At 41.1% G+C, this 22,706-nt stretch overlaps 1 protein-coding gene across 2 annotated transcripts in view; it reads left to right on the plus strand.

Annotated features, from left to right (window-relative positions):
- LOC126426908 (uncharacterized) overlaps positions 1–22,706 on the plus strand; it is a 40,305-nt gene that overhangs the window by 13,262 nt on the left and 4,337 nt on the right. The window lies entirely within an intron of this gene.

Genomic DNA, 22,706 nt, shown 5'->3' on the forward strand with positions numbered 1-22,706 from the left:
TGCCAAAAGGACACTCTGTACCACTGGTAATCATTTTCTCTCCTGTTCCACTTGCAAATTGTGCGATTCTCTATGCCTCTGTACGAGCTTTAATTTCCCGTGCCTTCTCTTCGTGGTCTTTATGCATGATGTACTTCAGTGCCAGTAGGATCATTATGTGGTCAACTTAAAGTAGTAATTTTCTCAGAAGAGTTTCATAAAACGTCTTCCCTCTAGGGATTCCCATTTCAGTCACAAAGCATCTCTAATGCTCACAGGTTAATTGACTTGAAATCTAGTAGCATGCATCTGTGTTGCCACCTTCAATCTGATATGGTGGGAAATCCCAAACAGGCAAGCAGTACTCGAGAGTGTTCTGTACCCAGTATCATTTATAAGTGTGCTAAATTTTTGTAGAAACTGAAGTCGAGCATTGTAATTCCGTTAGATACTCGACTGACACGATTGTTGAGCGAGAAAAGGATGAGCTGAGTTTTGCACAGGTGATCCTGTCTAAATTTGTGCCGATTTGTGGATAGAAGCTTTTCTCTCTCGAGTAAATTAATTAATTTGAGATTAGGATAGGCTCAAAAATTCTGCAACAAACATTAAGGGTATTGGTCTATAATTTTGCAGGACTTCTGTTTTAACTTTCTTATGTACAGGGGTCACCTGCACTTACTTTCAGTTGGTTGGGACTTCACCGTTTGTGAAAGACTCACGGTGAATGCCAAGGATCCAGTGCCGAAATGTTCTCTCTTAAGTGGGGTTCGATCCGTACCTGGTGATCCGTGTGTTTTCTACTTTTTGTTGCTTTCCAGAGCTAGGAATGCCTACGTCTGTGCTCTTCATATGGGAGTTTGTGTGGCAGTGAAATGATGGTTTGTCTTTACACTCATTCTGTGCAAATGATTTTTTTAAATGCAAAATTCAAAGCTTTAGCTTTCCTTTTGCTCTCTTCTGCAGGAACACTGACTGACTGGTGGGTGACTGAATAGTTACATTCAACCTGATTAGTGATTTTATGCAGGACCAGAATTTTCTAAGATTCCCTGCAAGGCCTGTAACTGACACGTGACGGTGCAAATAGTGATATGCATTGCGGGCCGATCTTTCGGTAGTCGCAACTGCATTGCATAAATGTCGTTATGAAAGAGAGATTTCAGGGATGAGGAAAGAGTCAAATCGTACATTGACGGAAGCAACCACTGCAGGCTTGTAAAAATAAATTATGACTAGTACTGATCTACCCCCACTGATGATGGATGGAATACTTGATATACAGGGTGAGCACAAAGTCTTGCCCTGAGTATAACAATTTCTTACATAATAACTGTTTGACATAATAATTTACATTTGATGCCATTACATAGGTTAGTGTCACTAGTTTTTTTTTTAAGACCACTTACGTTAATAAACCTCAACATGTGCTCCCTTGGTAGCTCGGAGAATGTCGAGGCGGTATTCCAGTTCCCACGAGGTGTTTCGCACCTCGGACAGCTTCTTGTTGTGTGCCTTAATCTGATTTTAGCAGGGTCATTTGTCAGCGTATTTTATCGCTGTGGCATGCCGATTGGTCTAAACTCACTGAAAACGAGCTTCGGGCCTCGAAACCTCTCCCCACGTCTCGGACGACCTCTTCACACCCTTCTCGGCAGGAGCAGGTCGTTTTGGCCCGGTTACGGATTGGACACTGCCGGTTCAGCCACCGCCATCTGCAGACGGCTGCGCCGGCGCCATTCTGACCGTGTGGGCAACTGCTGACGGTACACCACATTTTAACGTCCTGTCCGAATTTTAATACACTGCGCATTGATCTTGGCCTGCCGTGTACTCTGGATGCCATTTTAGCGGATGACCCAGCAGCAGCTGCTCGTGTTCTTCATTTTATCCACTTGACAAACCTGTCTAAGGACATTTGATTATGCTGTTTTCTTTTGATCTCTTGCCTGTTAATGTGCCTTTCACAGTGCTGCACGTTTTAGCTGCTGTTTTAACATTGTGCCTTGCAGTGCATTCATAATTTAGTCTGGGCGCTAATGACCACTGTAGTTGTACGCCCTAAAACCACGAAAAAAAAAACAGGTGTTTCGTAAAATGTGTTCTGTCACAGTACCCACAGCAGCTTGTATCCTAGCCTTCAGTTCGTTGACGTCAGCAACTGGTGTGACGAAGACTCTGTCCTTGATATAGCCCCAGACATAAAAGTCAAGGGGCGTAACATCTAGAGAGCGGGGTGGCCAGGGTGTTGGACCATTCCTTCCAGTCCACCAATACGGAAATGTTTCATCCAGGAAATCATGCACTATCAAAGCCCCACAGTTGGAAGGCTATCAATAATGAATAATTTTCCGGCAAGGTGCAGCACCCCCCCCCCTCCTCCCCCTCCAACCCAACACACACACACACACACACACACACACACACACACACACACACACACACACATGGCTTTGTTGAAGATTTGCAGAATGACCTGCAGAGAAATGATGAATGGCAGTTGACACTAAACTTAAATAAATGTAACATATTGTGCATACACAGGAGAAATGCACTACTGCATAACTGCATTATTGATTACAAATTGCTGGAAACAATAACTATCGTAAAATATCTAGCAGTATCTGTCTGGAGCATCCTCAAGTGAAATGACCACATAAAATAAATAGCAGGAAAAGCAGATACCAGAGTGAGAGGCCAGCCGCTGTGGCCAAGCAGTTCTAGGCGCTTTAGTCCAGAACCACCCAGCTGCTACGGTCGCAGATTCGAATCCTGCCTCGAGCGTGGATGTGTGTGATGTCCTTAGGTTAGTTAGGTTTAAGCAGTTCTAAGTCTAGGGGGCTGATGACCTCAGATGCTAAGTCCCAGAGTGCGTAGAGCCATTTGAATCAGAGTGAGATTCGTAGGCAGAATCTAAAGGAAGTGTGACTCATCCACTAAATAGAACAGAACAGTGCCAGACCAGAATGACATGTCTACAACCGGGTTAACACACTAGGCATTATCACAGTCTTACCATATTGGTCTCAGTAAATCAGTTAATTACAAATGATCAACTTGAGACTCCAGAAATACACTCTATAAGGAAGACATGTTTCTAGCATTTGTAGACTTAGAGAAAGCTTTTGACAATGTTGACTGGAATACTCTCTTTCAAATTCTAAAGGTGGCAGGGGTAAAATACAGGGAGCGAAAGGCTATTTACAATTTGTACAGAAACCAGATGACAGTTATAAGAGTCGAGGGACATGAAAGGGAAGCAGTGGTTGGGAAGGGAGTGAGACAGGGTTGTAGCCTCTCCCCGATATTATTCAATCTGTATATTGAACAAGCAGTAAAGGAAACAAAAGAAAAATTCGGAGTAGGTATTAAAATTCATGGAGAAGAAATAAAAACTTTGAGGTTCGCCGATGACATTGTAATTCTGTCAGAGACAGCAAAGGACTTGGAAGAGCAGTTGAACGGAATGGACAGTGTCTTGAAAGGAGGATATAAGATGAACATCAACAAAAGCAAAACAAGGATAATGGAATATAGTCTAATTAAGTCGGGTGATGCTGAGGGGAATTAGATTAGGAAATGAGGCACTTAAAGTAGTAAAGGAGTTTTGCTATTTGGGGAGCAAAATAACTGATGATGGTCGAAGTAGAGAGGATATAAAATGTAGGCTGGCAATGGCAAGGAAAGCGTTTCTGAAGAAGAGAAATTTGTTAACATCCAGTATTGATTTAAGTGTCAGGAAGTCATTTCTGAAAGTATTCGTATGGAGTGTAGCCATGTATGGAAGTGAAACATGGACGATAAATAGTTTGGACAAGAAGAGAATAGAAGCTTTCGAAATGTGGTGCTACAGAAGAATGCTGAAGATTAGATGGGTAGATCACATAACTAATGAGGAAGTATTGAATAGGATTGGGGAGAAGAGAAGTTTGTGGCACAACTTGACCAGAAGAAGGGATCGGCTGGTAGGACATGTTCTGAGGCATCAAGGGATCACCAATTTAGTATTGGAGGGCAGCGTGGAGGGTAAAAATCGTAGAGGGAGACCAAGAGATGAATACACAAAGCAGATTCAGAAGGATGTAGGTTGCAGTAGGTACTGGGAGATGAAAAAGCTTGCACAGGATAGAGTAGCATGGAGAGCTGCATCAAACCAGTCTCAGGACTGAAGACCACAACAACAACAACAACAACAAGGAAGACATCTGCCTGAGAGGGCACAAAATAGTCTGAGCACTTGGTTTCACAAGCACCTGGAAACCTCCACGAAATTATTTAACACTTACGATTTCTAGCCAATGATAATCGGAGCAGAAAGGGAACTGTTCCATTATCCATTTGCCACTATCAATCTGTTGACCTGGAGCCGGCCTCGTATCCTTCAACAATTACCCATTTACAGAGAGACTGACCCCTTATCTTCAGAGTGGAGAAAACCTCTTTCCTTGGCATACACAAGAGCCCCCTCCTCCCACCCCCGGTGCCTCTCCCCCCCCCCCCCCCAATAAACAAAGTAAACATATGCTGTCCAGACATGAAATGTTATGTATTTCAGCAAGAATGGCCTGGAATGCATTGAGTATTTTAGGTACGATGATGTCCACGACATGGACAGTCTGTCACATTCCAGACTAATCAACTTCACCTTTCAGATTTTCAGTCGTCATAAATTTCATGGTTCCACTATGCAGTGTTGCGATTTGCGGATGCTAGAAGAGAGCTTTAATCTATGCAAGCAATTGAATGACATAACACAATTCTGCGTGGACTCTCCTGTATTTACAACAGCAACATAACACTAACCACCACAATTACGTTTTGCAGTACACCAATCTTTTGCAATGTGTAGTTTTCAATAGGTCACAACACAAATGTTTAATGCTTGGATATTGATCACTAATAGCAGGTCTCTTGCATATATTCAACTGTTTGGGTATTTTCATTGTCTGTTGCCCCCTTCACTCCCCGATTTCCGAGGCAGCTCCAAGCCGTGACACCCAAAGTACAAATGCTGTGTCCCGGCAGGTGGAGTAGTTTATCGGCTGTCTATGTCCGCAGCTGTCGTCGTCTAAATTTCATCTGTACATGTAACTGAACAACTTCTGCACATTGGCATGTTCCACACTTATGAAACTACATTGAAAAAAGTTTTCAGTTTCCACGAACGTCTTTGGTCGGCCTAAGAGGATAAAAGTGGAAGATCTTATTCCAAAGAATCCACTATCACATGACAGGCCACAATATCAGTTTACCGTAATTGTAAAATGTTCAACAAGGAAATGTTTTCAGTGAGAGACAGTTTAATAACTTTGATCGTACAGAGAAAAATTTAGCATAGAACGAAGTGCTGCACCTGTTCTCGGGTGAGACTAACAAGGGAGAGATCAGTTTCAACGTGATATACTACATTATACATGTTACTCATTCGGTTATTTTAATTAACACAGTCGAGTTGGAGGTCTGCAACACTGAAGTATCTCGAGATAGCTGCCTGTCGTGTAATGTGGCGCGATGTATACAGCTGTCATGGCAGAGGTGTCTCCCTTTAGAATGCTATGACACTGGTGCACTTGACATGAAACAGAAATAAAAACCCATTATTAAATATACACTGCTAGGAAAAAAGGTAACACACCGTTTTAGAGGTTTCCAGTTCTGACAAGATTTATTGCAACAGTGCATATGGAGTACATGAAATGATTACATTTACAGATCAGTAGCACAAGTGTTTCTGAGGTACCGAGTATCGATCCACGCTGAAATACCCATATTGATACGTGATGTAGCCTCGATGCTCCCCCCCCCCCCCCCCCCCCTTTCCTTCTCCCACCCCCATACAGCAGACTCGAGGCTCTTTTGTGATTTTGTGCATGGCACACATGGGGCCCCAAGCTATTACTGCCCATTCTTCCTTCACGGGCTGCACTTCCTTCCCCTGCCTCTCCCTCTCCCCCCTCGCTGCTCCTCCTCTGCCCCCTCCTTCCCCTCTCTCGATGTTCTTATTTATGAGAACCTGGCTACCCGCCTGATATCTTGTACTCGTTCCGGGTTTGTTCCCCTTGCCTTTTCTTTTTCATCTTTCCTTTTTGGTGTTTTTGGTCCCCCTTTGGGATTTGACTTCCACTTCTAAATTTTCACTGCATAGTGTGAGGCATTTGGGGGAGAGCTCCCTCCCTGGCATCTACAGTGCGGATACCATTCCGCGCCATAACCCACGTCCGCTCTGCTAGGTCACCGGCACGTGTAGTCAGTCCGTGTGGTGGGTTTACGTACCCATCTGGGTATCTGGGTGAGCCCCCTGCAACACAGGGATCACATGTTGCCTTTCTATGCGTGTCTAGGAGTGGTTGCCCGTCATTCCAGAGCATCAGAGCTCCTGGAAATGGCACTGCACTTGACAGTCCTTGTTGTGGCCGGACAGTGTCCGCAGGAAGAGCCCCCGATAGGAGTGGGTGCTATTGGGAGGGTGCTTTGGATATGAAAAGCATTAAGCTCCAAAAATCTGCCTGTCGTCTCTTAGGTTGGCAGTGGATCATTTATTGCTGCTTCTTACGACCCAGCAGTGTTCCCTTCCCTGGCTACATCTTAGACAGTGGGCCGGGCTCACTGCCTCAGGGTGAAACACTTTTCCCTCTACCGGGTCTGTGTTAGGACACGTGAGGACCCATTCACTATCACAAAGCTGTTATTTTTAATGAAAACTATTGAAAATGAGGTTGTCGATACGGAGTCTCTCGGCAGAATGCCGGTCGGATTTGCTGTCGATCAAAACGTCTACTGCTGCCCAATCTGCAGCCCTTTGTGCTCATGACCGTCTTGGCGACACTCTGGTGTCCGTTATTCCTAACCGGCCCTTTTATGTGATTAAGGGGTTCATTTTTCGTACGGACCTCGTCCTTCAAACTGACGAGGAGCTCCGGGCCACTCTGGGCCGACGAGATGTTAAGTTTGTTCGGTGCATTCAGAAAGATCGTAAGGACGCTCTCGTCAATACCGACATCTTTATTCTGGCATTTGAGGGAGATGTCCTCCTTAAGAAGGTTGAGGCTACGTGTTATCGGTGTGGCGTGAATCCGTACATCGCGTCATCTGTGAGGTGTTTTGGTGCTCGGGTTTCGAGCGCACGTCGCTCAAAAGAGGAAAGGCCACTGGACCTGATGGGATACCTGTTCGATTTTACACAGAGTACGCAAAGGAACTTGCCCCCCTTCTTGCAGCGGTGTACCATAGGTCTCTAGAAGAGCGTAGCGTTCCAAAGGATTGGAAAAGGGCACAGTCATCTCCGTTTTCAAGAATGGACATCGAACAGATGTGCAGAACTATATACCTATTCCATGTCAAATGAACACACCTATTTTACCTCACCCTCTTAGATTTTACTGAAAGTTGGTATACTTATAGTGGGCACTGAGACTAAGAAAAATACCAAATTTCAATTTTTTATCTCAAACCATTCCTGAAATATGGCTATGTAAACTTTTCAAAAACCAGCCAAAAATGTGTGAACGGACTTTTTTTAAATTGTTCTAGGAGCTGCCCTAATTGAGCTAGAGAACTGGGAAAGGTGTCATTTTGTAGCATTTTGCATGCTCTTTCCAGGGATATACAACAAAACATAGCTTCTAATTAATAACCTTTTTCAAAATGGTAATTAATATTTTGATTTAATTTTAATTTTTTACAAAAAGTACATAATTGAAAATTTTCAAAATATTACCATAACTACTTCATACTATCATAAATCACATGGCAAAATATAAATCTGGGATGATGATGGGTTCATTGTTAAAAAAAATTATTCCCAACTCTTGTTTTTCACTAACGGCCCTAGTTTGACCAAATTGACCTTTAACAAACAGGAATTTCTTTAAAATATGCTGAAAGGTAAGTAAAAAAAGAATTAGAAATATCATAACATCACCTTATTAAACCAAAACTAATCAGCATATTTTATAATTAAGTTGATTGCTTATTTTAATTTCATACAACTTCACTAACAGTATATTAACCGATATAACAAAAACAAGAAATTGAGCATTTAACTACAAACTGAAATAAAGTACGAATAAGTACAATTATTTACATAATAGTTGTGGTCCATGATGTTTGAAATGGAACTGTTGTTGTTGTGGTTTTCAGTCCTGAGACTGTTTTGATGCAGCTCTCCATGCTACTCTATCCTGTGCAAGCTTCTTCATCTCCCAGTACCTACTGCAACCTACATCCTTCTGAATCTATTCTATTAAACAAATTAAATACATAATGCTTGTTTTTGAGTAACAGGTATCTGTACATAGCTAAATTTGACACAATAGGTACTAACAATAAGTTTGAAACAACTTTCTGTAAAATATACATTAACACTAACCTGAGACAAAAATTAAGTTTTGAGTTGAAAGCAGTTTCCCAATAAATTGTCTTGAAACTTCACATATTACATTTTAATAAAGCTGACTGGGTTTGGTTTACATCACTTTCATTAATAATGTATGTTCTCCCTGTCGGAGTAAATGGATTCACTTTTGTGAGAACATCCACAACTGACACCCACAGGACATCTGCATGTGCAGGATAAGAGAATGACTTAGCTGGTCCACATGGGAGAAGAAGAGTTATTTTCGCTTCATCAAGTTCTTTGTTTTTTTTTCTAAAATGTACCCAAGCCAACAGTTTCTGCCATATACAGTGGTGACGTAGCCTGATACACCTTGTAACTTCAGTTTGTCTGGTGATGTAGTTACTTCCCTCTCCCAACTCTGCACATCGCCTGAGAAGTATTTGACTATCAATTTTGATGTATTGTTGGGAATGAAAGCGTGAAATTGCTGTGTTCCTTTGATTGTCAATGCCTCTTTAAGTCGGCTTTTTAAGAATATTTCTGAAGCAGCGTAGTATTCTTGAGTGGAATATGCAAAATCAACATTTGTGATATTATCTACTGCCCACTCAAATAGATCTCTTACGGTTTGTATCTGATTTTGGTATGGCCTCTGCAAACTTGCACGAGCTGCCAGTCTCTTTACTAAACCCCCTACTCCATCACAAGGCCCTTTCCCATGTGCTGTGGCTGAAAAGTGCCACTCAGCTTTTATGTTGAAGTCTCCCTCATGAATGCAAAAGTTCAGGAAGTTTTTGTTATTTTTATACTGAGCGGCAGAACCGTCAGAATAATAGTATATCTTTTTTGGAATCTTTTGAAATTTATTCGTTAGATGTGAAATTAGCTTCTTTTGAAAGGTGTAAACTGCAGTTGTATTGTGCTCCAGGCAATCAGAAACGACGACAAAGCTCATATGCTCAATTTTGTCTTCCTGTTTGTAATATATAACAAAAGGATGAATGGTAATCTGTTGTCTTGTCCAGTGGAAACTCTGAGCTTCATCCTGTAGAACTATACTGTAATTTTCTGAAAAATCACATATGACAACAAATTCAGATTCCATAAGGTTTTCTCTTGTGGAGTTAAGGAAAGTTCGTTGTTGCTTGGCAATGAAGTCGTGCCGAATCAAAGTCTACATCTTACTACAAAATAAATCTATGAATTCTTCAGAAGTTTCCTGAACAATTTCCAGATTATATTGGTCAACTGACATCCACTGTCGGAACTGAACTTGTTTAGTTAAGTTTTCATGAAAAGAGTCTTTTAAAATTTTACGTATGACAGTTTCTCCTGGGCAGTATTCACAGTTTCCCATGTTGCAATCAACTGATGATGGGTTGCAAGGCATTTTTGCAATGCACTGCTTATAATTGTTTAAGCTGCTGCTTGTTACTGTATTTAGTTTGGCATTTTCTATCATTAATTTTATGTTTTGGTGAGTTGTGCACTCGCAGACAGTGTGTGTGTGCGCCACTCCGGCCAGCTAATACACAATGTTTTGGTCTCAACTCAGCAAATTTAGAGAAACCTATTTTTATGTTAGGAAACTTGTCTTTAAAATGTTTGTAAGCTTCTTTAAGGTTACACAAAATAAGTCTTTTTGATATTTTTGTTTTATTTCCACTTGTTTCTGTAATTCTCACACAATCTTTAATACCTGACATTGCCCTGCTAACTTCATCATTTTCGTAAAATGAATGTACAGTTTTGACAGTTTCTGTTGGTAAACACTTCCCTGGTTTTGGGTTTGGACCTTCCATGAACCTTCTCTCTTTCAAAATTTTTTTGGACTGCCGAACAATGTAATTAGGAGCATTAAATTCCCTCATTATTTTCCTGACTCTCCACTTTTCAGGTAAACTTGTAAGAATCATTATTTTTTTTTTTGCTCTACTTATAGAATTTTTAAAGTTTGTTTTAAGATTTTCAAGAACGGATTCACCAGTATCAGTCTCTGACGAAGAAGTTTCAGGAGCATCAAAAAGTTTACGTATCGTTGATTAGATTTTCTTCACTTTTGGTTTGGCGTAATGCCTAGATGTTAGTTTTCTCTTGTCAATTGGGGACACACCTAGTTCTTGAATTGTTGTGTTAAATGTTTTAACAGCTACTGAAGTTGGAGTGAAGTCAGGGTGTTGGTCTCGGATGATTATCTCTGAGCCAGAAGATTCTTCTTCAACACTTTCATCACTGATGGGCTCTGGTGTATTTTTCAATTTGGTGACATCTTTCCTACATTTATCACAAAACTTGGTACCACATGTTATCTGAGGAAATAATTTGGGCATCCATGTTGTGACATTTCTCAGTTTTTTTCTGTCTCTAATAAAATGATTTGACTTCTTCAATGGATTACAACACTGCACTCTTACAGCACTGCACTTTTTGCTTGGTTACATATTTATACAAAAACCACTTATAAACTGTCCTTCAGTGTATAGATTTACTTGAAAATGAACTATTAAATATAATATATACAGACTGGTCAACACAGAGGTAACAATTGATTTGCACTAAAAGCACAGTGCACAATAATGCTGTAGGCACACAAAGCCTTAGAAGGTAACAATGCAGACTACATCATCTCAACAATGGCTCCAGTCTCTGAATTATTGTACAGACATCGAGCCCTATGTATACGGTCCTCTACTGACGTACTACCTTAAAGGTCAGTTTGGTCAAACTAGGGCCGTCAGTGAAAAACAAGAGTCTGGAATAATTTTTTTTAACAATGAACCCATCATCATCCTGGATTTATATTTTGCCATGTGATTTACAACAATATGAAGTAGTTATAGAAATATTTTGAAAATTTTCAATTATGTGCTTTTTGGAAAAAAAAAAATAAATCAAAATATTAATTACCAATTTGAAAAAGGTTATTAATTAGAAGCTATGTTTTTTGTCTATCACTGGAAAAAGCATGAAAAATGCTGCAAAATGACACCTTTCCCAGTTCTGTAGCTTAATTAGGGCAGCTCCTAGGGCAATTTAAAAAAAGTCCGTCCACACATTTTTGGACAGTTTTTGAAAAGTTTACATGACCATATTTCAGGAATGGTTTGAGGTAAAAAATTGAAATTTGGTAATTTTCTTAGTTTCAGCACCCACCATAAGTATACCAAATTTCAGCAAAATCTAAGAGGTTGAGGTAAAATTTTTATTTAAAGTGTGTTGATTTGACATGGAATGACTCAGTTGTAGAATTTTGGAACACATATTATCTTTGAGTATAATGACTTTTCTGGAGACTAGAAATCTACTCTGTAGGAATCAACATGGGTTTTGAAAAAGACAATCGTGTGAAACCCAGCTCACGCTATTTGTCCACAAGACTCAGAGGGCCATAGACACGGGTTCCCAGGGTGACTTCTGCAAGGCATTTGATACAGTTCCCTACAGTCATTTAATGGGCAAAGTAAGAGCATATGGACTATCAGACCAGTTGTGTGATTGGATTGAAGAGTTCCTAGATAATAGAAGGCAGCATGTCATTCTCAATGGAGAGAAGTCTTCTGAAGTAAGATTGATTTCAGGTGTGCCGCAGAGGTGTGTCGTAGGACCATGTCATTCTCAATGGAGAGAAGTCTTCTGAAGTAAGATTGATTTCAGGTGTGCCGCAGGAGAGTGTCGTAGGACCATTGCTATTCACAATACATATAAATGACCTTCTGGATAACATCAAAAGTTCACTGATGCTATTTGCGGATGATGCTGTAGTATATCGAGAGGTTGTAACAATGGAAAATTGTACTTAATGCAGGAGAATCTGTAACGAATTGACGCATGGTGCAGGGAATGGCAATTGAATCTCAATGTAGACAAGTGTAATGTGCTGCGAATACATAGAAAGAGATCCTTTATCATTTAGCTACAAAATAGCAGGTCAGCAACTGGAAGCAGTTAATTCCATAAATTATCTGGGAGTAGGCATTAGGAGTGATTTAATATGGAATGATCATATAAAGTTGATTGTCGCTAAAGCAGATGCCAGACTGAGATTCATTGGAAGAATCCTAAAGAAATGCAATCCGAAAACAAAGGAAGTAGGTTACAGTACGCTTGTTCGCCCACTGCTCGAATACTGCTCAGCAGTGTGGGATCCGTATCAGACAGGGTCGATAGAGAAGATCCAAAGGAGAGCAGCGCGCTTCATTACAGGATCATTTAGTAATCGCGATGTTCGATGAACTCTCTGTCAGTCACTTAAATGTGATTTGCAGAGTATCCGTGTAGATGTAAAATTCAGTGGTCCTAGTTCCCGGTCTCCTATGGCATCAATGTTCGCTCTTTCCCTGCTCACCCTTCCTATTCTATTCTTTTCGTGGCTTCGGGCAGTCTTCCACCCACTGCCTCGCTTCTCTCCGTCACGATGCCACCTCTCCTCTTTGTTATCTTCGTCACATTCTCTCCCCACCTCCTGCACTCGGTTAGTCCCTCTGCCACAGATTCGGACGGATCTCTTCTGCTGCCCGAAAGCTCCAATCCCTCCAATGGTGTCCTGTTACTTTATCTGCCCACTCTTGCAGGAGTTTCAGTACGCTACTAGTTTTTACACCGGCGGCTCTAAATCTGCCGATCATGTGGGATATGCCTTCGTGTCTCCTGTTGGCACAGAACACCATCTCTTGCCTGCCATGGGGGGAGGCTATCCCGCTGTCCAATAAACTTCGTGCAATCGAGGAGACTCCAACTGTGTGTTCTTCTCCCCTCTGCCTTTCCCAGTGGGAATCTACCATCTTCATATCTGCCGTACTAACAAGGGAACCTCAACGAGGACTGGCGGTATGTGATAGTCAACTGCTAAATCTTCATTTACTTATTAGCAATACTATGCAGTTTTGTCATTGGAACAAAGTGGACAGTTTAACATTTAGATCTATGGAGATTAGTGCAGAAGTGTCTTCCAATAGGCAGAAGGAGAAGTTTGATCGTCTACAAGAGGGTTGACGGGAAACACCAATTCCAAACAATTCCCAAATGGTTATTAATTTATCGGAAAAAGAATTGTCTAAGGAAGAACTTTCTGTTCTGTCTAAAGGAGGGAATTTTGCAATCACTCCATCCAAGGTTCCTATGGAGGACATTATTGCTAATATAGAGGCAGGAATTTGTCAGTTACCATCATATTCTGCTGATGAAATTAGGATGGAAACCTCCAGGATATTACATAAAGCTAAGCCACCCAGCAGCAATCTGTCTCAAGGGGAAAGGAAGGCATTGCGGGAGATCAATGCAGACAAGAATGTTGTTATAGTTGCCGCTGACAAGGGAAATGTTACTGTTTTAATGAATACTGAGGATTATCACAAGAAGATCAGTGATCTCCTGGAACCCAGCACATACAAGAAGTTGAAAAAGGATCCCACAATGAATGTGCTGAATGCCACCAATCGTCTGATAAAACAGTCTTCCATTCCTACAGAAGTTAAAAAGTATCTTTGTAAAACGGAGGCTTATCCTCCGAGATTATATGGATTACCAAAGATACATAAGCCTGATGTTCATTTGATACCGATAGTCAGCGCAATTGGAGCTCCTACCCAAGAACTAGCCAGACACCTTGCCTCTTTGTTACGACCTTACATAGGCAAAACTGAGAGTCATATTAAAAACTCTCTACAGTTCATTGAGAAATTGAGGGAAATTACTGTCGGTCCTAATGACATCCTTGTCAGTTTTGATATAGTGTCTTTGTTCACTATGGTTCCAGTTGATGAAGCTCTCTCTCATATAGCTGATATGTTCCCTACTGATATAGTGGCCTTGTTCCAACACTGTCTATCTTCGATCTATTTTCAGTACAATGGTGAATTTTATGAACAGATTGATGGGGTAGCCATGGGAAGCCCCCTAAGCCCCGCAATTGCGAATTTATTCATGGAATATTTTGAACATGAAGCACTGCAGTCGGCCAAAAAAAGCCCCTCGAAATGGTATCGGTATGTGGATGATACCTATGTAATATGGAATCATGAGGAAGACGACTTGAATGATTTCCTGGTGCACTTAAATAGCATCAACCCAAAGATCAAATTTACTATGGAGAAAGAGAAGAATGGACAACTTAACTTTTTGGATGTATCAGTTATCAAATGGGCGGATGGGACCTTAGGCCATAAGGTCTACAGGAAAGGTACACATACTGATCACTACCTCCATAAGAACTCAAACCACCACCCTAGGCAAAAAGAGGGGGGTCATAAAAACACTAGTGGATAGGGCCAATAATATTTGTGAACCAGGCTACTTACAAGAACAACTAAATCATGTACGAATGGCTTTTGCAAAAAATGGTTGTACGAAAAACGAGATTAACGGAGCACTTCACCCAAGTAGAAAAATGCCTAAAAATAGGAGACAGCAACAACCATCAGCTGGAAAAGTATTTCTTCCGTTCATCCATAACATCACGGATCGCATTGCGAAAGTACTAGCCAAGTTTCAGGTGGAGACTATTTTCAGACCTACTAAGAAAATTAGTGAATGCCTAAGATCAACAAAAGATGCTCGTCACCCCCTAGCCACCCCAGGGGTATATAAAATTCCGTGTAGTTGTGGCAGGGTTTACATAGGAACTACGAAAAGAAGCATCAATACATGGTTGACGGAGCACAAAAGGAAACTGTCGCTTGGGATATATCGACAAATCGGCAGTAGCGGAACATGCTTTCAAGGATGGAGATCACGAAATAAAATTTGGTGAGACAAGCGTGCTAGCGAGGACGTCGCATTATTATACACGTATGTATAGAGAGGCAATTGAAATCCACAAACATCAATACAATTTTAATCGTAAAGAAGAAGGATTAAAATTGGACAAGATATGGCGGTCGACGTTGCATCAATCACGTGACAATCGATCGCCTGCAATCGAGAGAACAGACGATAGCCAGAGATAGCTGCACATCGACGCCACATGACGTGCGGTGGCACCCTCTATGATCTCCATATAAGCGGCAGCCCCAGCTCCTAGCAGCCAGTCGTCGACTCACCTCGGAAGATGTTCTCCGTAGTTGAGAACGAAACGTCAGGGAAAAGAAAGTTCTACAGATCGACCACGGCAACTTAGCCTGGAAGTGTTTACTGATGAAGATGCCGGCCGTGAAAGCCTACATGGGATGATGTGTTTTTAACGTTTTCAAATTTTTCCGTGTGTACAGCATCAAATCCTGCATATGTCCAAGCAAATCTGAACATGTCCTGGAATTTTGGAGAGCGAAGTTGATTATGTGTGAGTGCCTGAACTCTATGATAATTGTCTGAAAATAAAAATTTTAACTTTTCACTCGAGGGAAGACTTGAACCAAGGACCTCTCGTTCCGCAGCTGCTCACGCTGACCACTGGACCACAGTGTTCCTGTGCTCAAATCATCCTTGATGTGGCCTATGTTGCCCTTGGACTACTCAGTTTGTATATTTTGCTTATTTTTTCATAGTTCCACACAACTTCTTCCTGTTTTCTCGATTGATCTGTGTTCAGTTTTTCAAGGCGTATCCACTGTGCCAACTTATAACTAAATCTGAGGGGGGTGTGATAGGGAGGTTCCCTTGTAAGTTGACCCACAGTTTTTTACTCTGCAATTCACTGCCCCATCTTTTGTAGTTGAGCTCCCCCCCCCTCCAGTGATCCATATTTTTCTGGACTGCCCCCGGCTTTCGGCTCTTCGCACTTAATACGCCCTCCCACTTTGTCCCATATGTTAACAGCTGACCCTCGAATGGTTATGTGTGTACTCAGCTTTCTATGTGAAATTAGTTTTTCCTCCAGGCTTAAGTACTAGAATTTTTTACTTTTTAATACATTATGAGAGTGACAGTGATCAATGTGTTACAAATATTTACTATTAAAAACAGTCTTGATCACGATTTATTTATTAAGGTGACCGGTTTCGACTCGTCTGCGGAACGGCGTCCAACTTCACCATGGCAACCAATGGCTCCAAATGGTTCACTAACAGGCCTTGAGAGGGCAACCCATGTACTGTCAAACCAAAGTTCATTTATCGTACATATTTAAATATTTTTAACGCTTCTTAATTGACAATAGCTGTTTAATAAGCTAAGTTTAGTGTGTGTTTATTTTTATTTCTTGGCAATGTTGTTTTAACTAAGAAATTTCACATTGTTATTCGACTTATACCTCGTTGATTAGTAATGACATCATGCCATCAGAAGTGGGCGGAGCCTCCGTTATATGTGCACTGGTTTCTCCAGTAGTGATTCTCCAGCAGAAAGAGGTTCCTACTCAATGTTATTCATCGATTTATAGCTTTATAACTTTACGTATTTTCTTTAATTAAAGCTTTGTATACGACTTGCAGGTCTGAAGATCACCACAGTAGTGGTCAAAACTGGTCACCTTAATAAATAAATTGTGATCGAGACTGTTTTTAATGGTAAATACACTAGAATTTTGCTCTGAAATTGGAGTCCCTCAGTTAGCTCTCGTGTCGGTTGTGGAGGCCTCTATGGATGGCTACACACTGGCCGTGTTCCCCCCTTTTCCCTATGTTCTGTCTGGTCATTTTGCCATTTTATTTTTTCCTTTTGTCGTATCTTCTTCCCCTGGTGCTGCCTCCCGTCACGATCGTGGTGTTGTGCGGGGGTCGGGAAGGGTCAGTGGCAGTGGCGGTGCCCCAGAGCATTTAGCATCTGGGGCCGTTCCCACCCGACACTGTCTTGTTTTTGTTCTTCCTTCTGACTCGACATTCCTTTTATCTCTCCATTTGCCTGTTTCCCTTTCCCCCTCAACTGGACTGTGATGCTCGCATAGTTTCCGCCCGACGCCGTCTTGTTTTTTGTTCTTCCTTCTGACCCGACATTCCTTTTCTCTCTCCATTTGCCTGTTTCCCCTTCCCCCTCGACTGGACTGTGATGCTCGCTTAGTTCCTCCCTTGGTTTCTGCCACCTTACGTTGTGGCATCGACGACCTCGCCGTTCGATCCCCTCCCCCTACCGGCCGATCGACCCGATTAGCCGACAGACTGCGCACGAGTGGCGATGCGGGCACCGACTCTGGCATCCGGCCGATCGTAAAGGTGGCGAATGCTGTCCTGCAATATGTTACGCTGTTTGCCTTTCTGTTCGTGTAGTTCTGTACGGAAGTGTGGTTGACAGCTCACACAAGGCACTTCCAGTCCCACCGTACCCCACATGCGAGGTGTATACGACCCGGGACAACTGGGAGATAAGGGAAAAACCCGGGAATTTTTTCGTGTTGGAGAAAACTGAGAAAACCTTGGGAATTTTTTAGAATTCCAGGAATTTTCCATTGTTTTAGGTTACAGATGACTGGAAAAACTGATAGAAGCCGACCTCGGGGTAGATCAGTTTGGATTCTGTAGAAATATTCGAACACGTGAGGCAATACTGACCCTACGACTTACCTTAGAAGAAAGATTAAGGAAAGGCAAAGCTACGTTTCTAGCATTTGTAGACTTAGAGAACGCTTTTGACAATGTTGATTGGAATATGTTGTTGTTGTTGTGGTCTTCAGTCCTGAGACTGGTTTGATGCAGCTCTCCATGTGATACAGTAAAGCTGCACCTGCCACCTTCAGAATTTGAAAGAGAGTATTCCAATCAGCTTTACTGATTGGAATACTCTCTTTCAAATTCTGAAGGTGGCAAGGGTGTAATAAAGGGAGCGAAAGGCTATTTACAATTTGTACAGAAAGCAGATGGCAGATAAGAGTCAAGGGGTACGAAAGGGAAGCAGTGGTTGGGAAGGGAGTGAGACAGAGTTGTAGCCTCTCCCCGATGTTATTCAATCTGTATATTGAGCAAGCAATAAAGGAAACAAAAGAAAAGTTCGGAGTAGGAATTAAAATCCGTGGAGAAGAAATAAAAACTTTGAGGTTTGCCGATGACATCGTAATTCTGTCAGAGACAGCAAAGGACTTGGAAGAGCAGTTGAACGGAATGGACAGTGTCTTGAAAGGATGGTATAAGATGAACATCAACAAAACCAAAACTACGATAATGGAATGTAGTCGAATTAAGTCAGGTGATGCTGAGGGAATTAGATTAGGAAATGAGACACTTAAAGTAGTAAAGGAGTTTTGCTATTTGGGGAGCAAAATAACTGATGATGGTCGAAGTAGAGAGGATATAAAATGTAGACTGGCAATGGCAAGGAAAGCGTTTCTGAAGGAGAGAAATTTGTTAATATCGAGTGTAGATTTAAGTGCCAGGAAGTCGTTTCTGAAAGTATTTGTATCGAGTGTAGCCATGTATGGAAGTGAAACATGGACGATAAATAGTTTGGACAAGAAGAGAATAGAAGCTTTCGAAATGTTGTGCTACAGAAGAATGCTGAAGATAAGATGGGTAGATCACATAACTAATGAGGAGGTATTGAAGAGAATTGGGGACAAGAGGACATTGTGGCACAACGTGACTAGAAGAAAGGATCGGTTAGTAGAGCATATTCTGAGGCATGAAGGGATCACCAATTTAGTACTGGATGGCAGAGTGGAGGGTAAAAATCGTAGAGGGAGGCCAAGAGATGAATGCACTAAGCATATTCAGAAGGATGTGGGCTGCAGTAGGTAGTGGGAGATGAAGAAGCTTGCACAGGATAGAGTAGCATGGAGAGCTGGATCAAACCAGTCTCAGGACTGAAGACCACAACAACAGCATTACGTTTCAGTTAAATTTTTGTAATTTTGTCTTGTAAGAACTGATACTCTAACAAAGGATATTACTGTATCCCACTACTGCAGAATAACACTGCAGCAATAAAATAGAAAGAAACGAAAATAAAACTTAAATTGCAAAGGAAATGAGCCATATAAAAAAACACAGTGCTGATACAGTTGTCAGCCAACAGCAAAATGTCAAAGGCTTTAGGAAGACTGCGCAATGCTTTGTAGTGACAAATTGCCTTTGATGAACGTGACATCGCAACTGTTTACGTTAGATTCATTTGAGCAGTTACTAGCAGACTCGTGCACATGCACAGTTGAGTAGTACCTTCTCCTGCTTCTGGTTGCAGATATGTGGCTGTTATCATCAGTTATTTTGCTCCCCAAATAGCAAAACTCATTTACTACTTTCAGCGTCTCATTTCCTAATCTTATTTGGGTCTATGAAATGAAAACTGAACCTGATCTAATCTAATTTGAAAATATGCAGCATACATGTGGCAGCAAATCAAAGATCTTTCCAAAACGTTTTTTCTCCCGAGTTTCCTTTTCTAAAGTGCCGGGAAATTCTACATTGCTGTGTAAAACCATATCCATTCAAAGGATTGATAAGTGTCACAGTTCCGAGGGAAAGAATATTGTTCCCGGGAAAAAGTGTATTTTTAACCGGGAGATCTGGGAAAAATTCGGGAATTTTTTTTCCTTGTCTGTATATACATCCTGCACCTGAGATTGGAGACAATTCCAGGGATCGTGCTGGCCAGGCAAGTTGCTGCACATCTTGCAGAGCACACAGTGGTTGGGTGAGCATTATCCTGTTGGAACAATGCATCTCCTTCCTGTTGCAAGAGTGGCAAAAGAACAGGTCTGTCATCACCTTGCACATAGCGAGTGCCGGTTAGCGTTCCCTCCAGAAACGCAAAAGGTCAACAATAGTTGCAGCTTATCACACTGCAGACAATAAAGCCTGGGGTGGGACCAGTTTGTCTCGGACAAGTGCATTTGAGACAGTGCCCACGAGGTCTACATTGTACGAGCAAAGGACCGTCACTCGGGTCCAGGCAGAATCTGCTGTCATCACTGAACACCACGGTGTGCCCTTCCGTCGTCCGACTGATCCTGTGCTGGCAACAGATGCTGTGACACGAATGGAAGACAGGTTAGAGATGTGCATTTTCGCAGTCCCACTGCAAATAAATGGCTCGCAGCAGTTCACGTTGACGCACCTGAACTCACGAGCCCTCTTATCGCTGACGTGGTAGCTGTACGATCCGCCACTGTTGCTCTCACAGTACGACGATCCCAGCAGGCATTTTGCTGCGCGGATGTCGAGAACCTCGTCTGTGGGTGTGAGAATGTTCACGTGACCACTGTACCGACACTGATGTGCAACTGATGCAGCGTATCCAGCTTGTGTGGCAATTCTCTGAAAGAATCGTCCCGCCACTCGGAAGGCCGCAATTTGATCCCTTTCGAACTCACTCGGTCGGTTCTAGGAAGCGTGTGTGGGTCTCCGTGGCATGGTTGCCTGCTTTCTTCCAACATTTGCATCACACTGAGCTTTCTGACTGTCAGCTTCTTCTATTATAAAGGGTAGATACAGATGGCACTCTGGTAGCTATGCCACTATGCAGGCTGTTGTTAGATGACGAAACTATTAGCATTGCACCTACTATTCTCCAGTTGGCATATGTTGTCATTGAATAAAAATCAGTGTCATCTTTCCAGGCATACTAATTTCCTTTTTTGGCAGTGTATGTTACACATAATATAGTAACACAAAAATAAAAGAATTTTAATACACATTAAATCACTTTACTGTGCATTATATTATACTTGCTTATGTGAAAAAAATTTTTTCCCATATATACAATTGTATTGACTACCTAGGATCACGTTAACAACTTCAGTTCCTCTTCTTCCTTTGTTATTGTTTCCTCTTTTTCTAGTATTCCCTCATTTTCTCCCCATGAAGTCTCTTCCTTTCTTCTGTCCATGTTGTTCCCGATTTTTTATTTCTTTTGCTTTGAAAGCCTTCCAGATTTAGTATTTTATTTTTAACACTGTTTCTTTCTGCTATTTCTGATTCTTTGATGCTGTTTCTTTCTGGATCTTTCCTTAGTTCTGTAATCCGTGGTATTGTTGATTTCTTTTTCCAGAAATATAGGAATACTTGTTTTGTTAGTCTAATTCCATCCATTCGGTAGAGGTGTCCAAAAAGGTTAATCTTCGTGTGGCCATTACGTCAGATATTTTCTCTATATTTTTGTAGATTTCCTCATTGCTTCTTATTTTCCAACCATCTGCAGTTTTTATTGCACCCATTATTTTTATGATAATCCTTCTTTCCAGTACCTGTCGTCTGTCCATCTTATAGTTCACCGTTAGGCGTTCAGATCCGTATAAACATTCTGGTCATACCACTGTGGTGTAGTGTTTGTTTTGTTTTTCTAGATATGCATTTCTTGTTGTAAATATTTTTGGTCAGACTGTATGCTCTTTCCATTTTGTTAATTCTTACATCCATTGCAGATTTTTCTAGTCCATTCTGTTGTGTAGTCTCCAAGATATTTAAATTTATTTACTCACTCTATTTTACCTATTTGTGTTTCTATGAATTTTGGTGCATTTTTTATATTTGTCATGAATTTTGTTTTTTCAGCTGAAATTTTGAGACCAGTTCTGTTTGCTATTTTTGCCAGAAAGTTTATCTGAAGAACTGTTTGTCAGGTTTTCTGAAATTATTGAAAAATCATCCGCAAAAGCCAAGCATTTTACCTTGATTCCATTTGTTTTTCTTCCCAGAGTTATTGGTTCAATTTTGTGATTTTTTTTTTTTTTTTTTGCTCCAAATTCCAAATCCTTACAATTTTTTTCTAGAACACAATTAAACAATATAGGTGATAAACCATCACCTTGTCTAACATCCAGTCTTACTTCAAATGGCTGAGATACTTCTCCTATAAATTTGACTTTAGATATTGTATCTGTTAGTGCTTCACGAATTATATTTGCTAATTTTCATTTAACACCAAATTCTCTAACGACCTTATCTATTGTTTCTCTGTTGATACAATCAAATGCTTTCTTGAAATCAATAAATGACATTATTTATTGGTTTGCTGGTTAACATTTTATGGCGAATTATTGACTTTAAGTTAAAAATTTGTTCTGCACAGGATCTTCCCTTTCAAAAACCACCCTGATATTCTCCCAGTTGTTTGTCTAAAGTATCTACCACTCTGTCCAGGAGAATTTTTAATAATATTTTGTTTACCACTGGCAGAAGTGACTCTCCTCTGTAATTATTGACATTTTGTTTGTCTCCCTTTTTATATAGCGGGTGGATTATTGCTGTTTTCCATTCAACAGGAAATTTTTCAGTTTTCCAAGTGTTCTCAAGAAGCAGTTTTAGGTCCTTTATTGATTTTTGGTTCTGACCACTTCAGTAGTTCTGCTGTAAAGCAGTCTTCACCGTTTGCCTTATTGTTTTTGAGTGTTTTGATGACTTCCTGAATTTCTAACTCTGTTGGTGGTAAATCTTCCTCTAGATTTGCAGGTGTCACTGGAAACTCTAATTTATCTGTTGGAACTGGTCAGTTTAACAGCTTTTCAAAAAATTTTGCTAAAATTTCACAATTTTCTTTGTTATTTAATCCCATTTTGCCATTTTCATCTTTGAAAGAAATACTTGGTGCC

This window comes from Schistocerca serialis, chromosome 11 (genome assembly GCF_023864345.2).
Source record: "Schistocerca serialis cubense isolate TAMUIC-IGC-003099 chromosome 11, iqSchSeri2.2, whole genome shotgun sequence".
Classification (NCBI taxonomy): Eukaryota; Metazoa; Arthropoda; class Insecta; order Orthoptera; family Acrididae; genus Schistocerca; species Schistocerca serialis.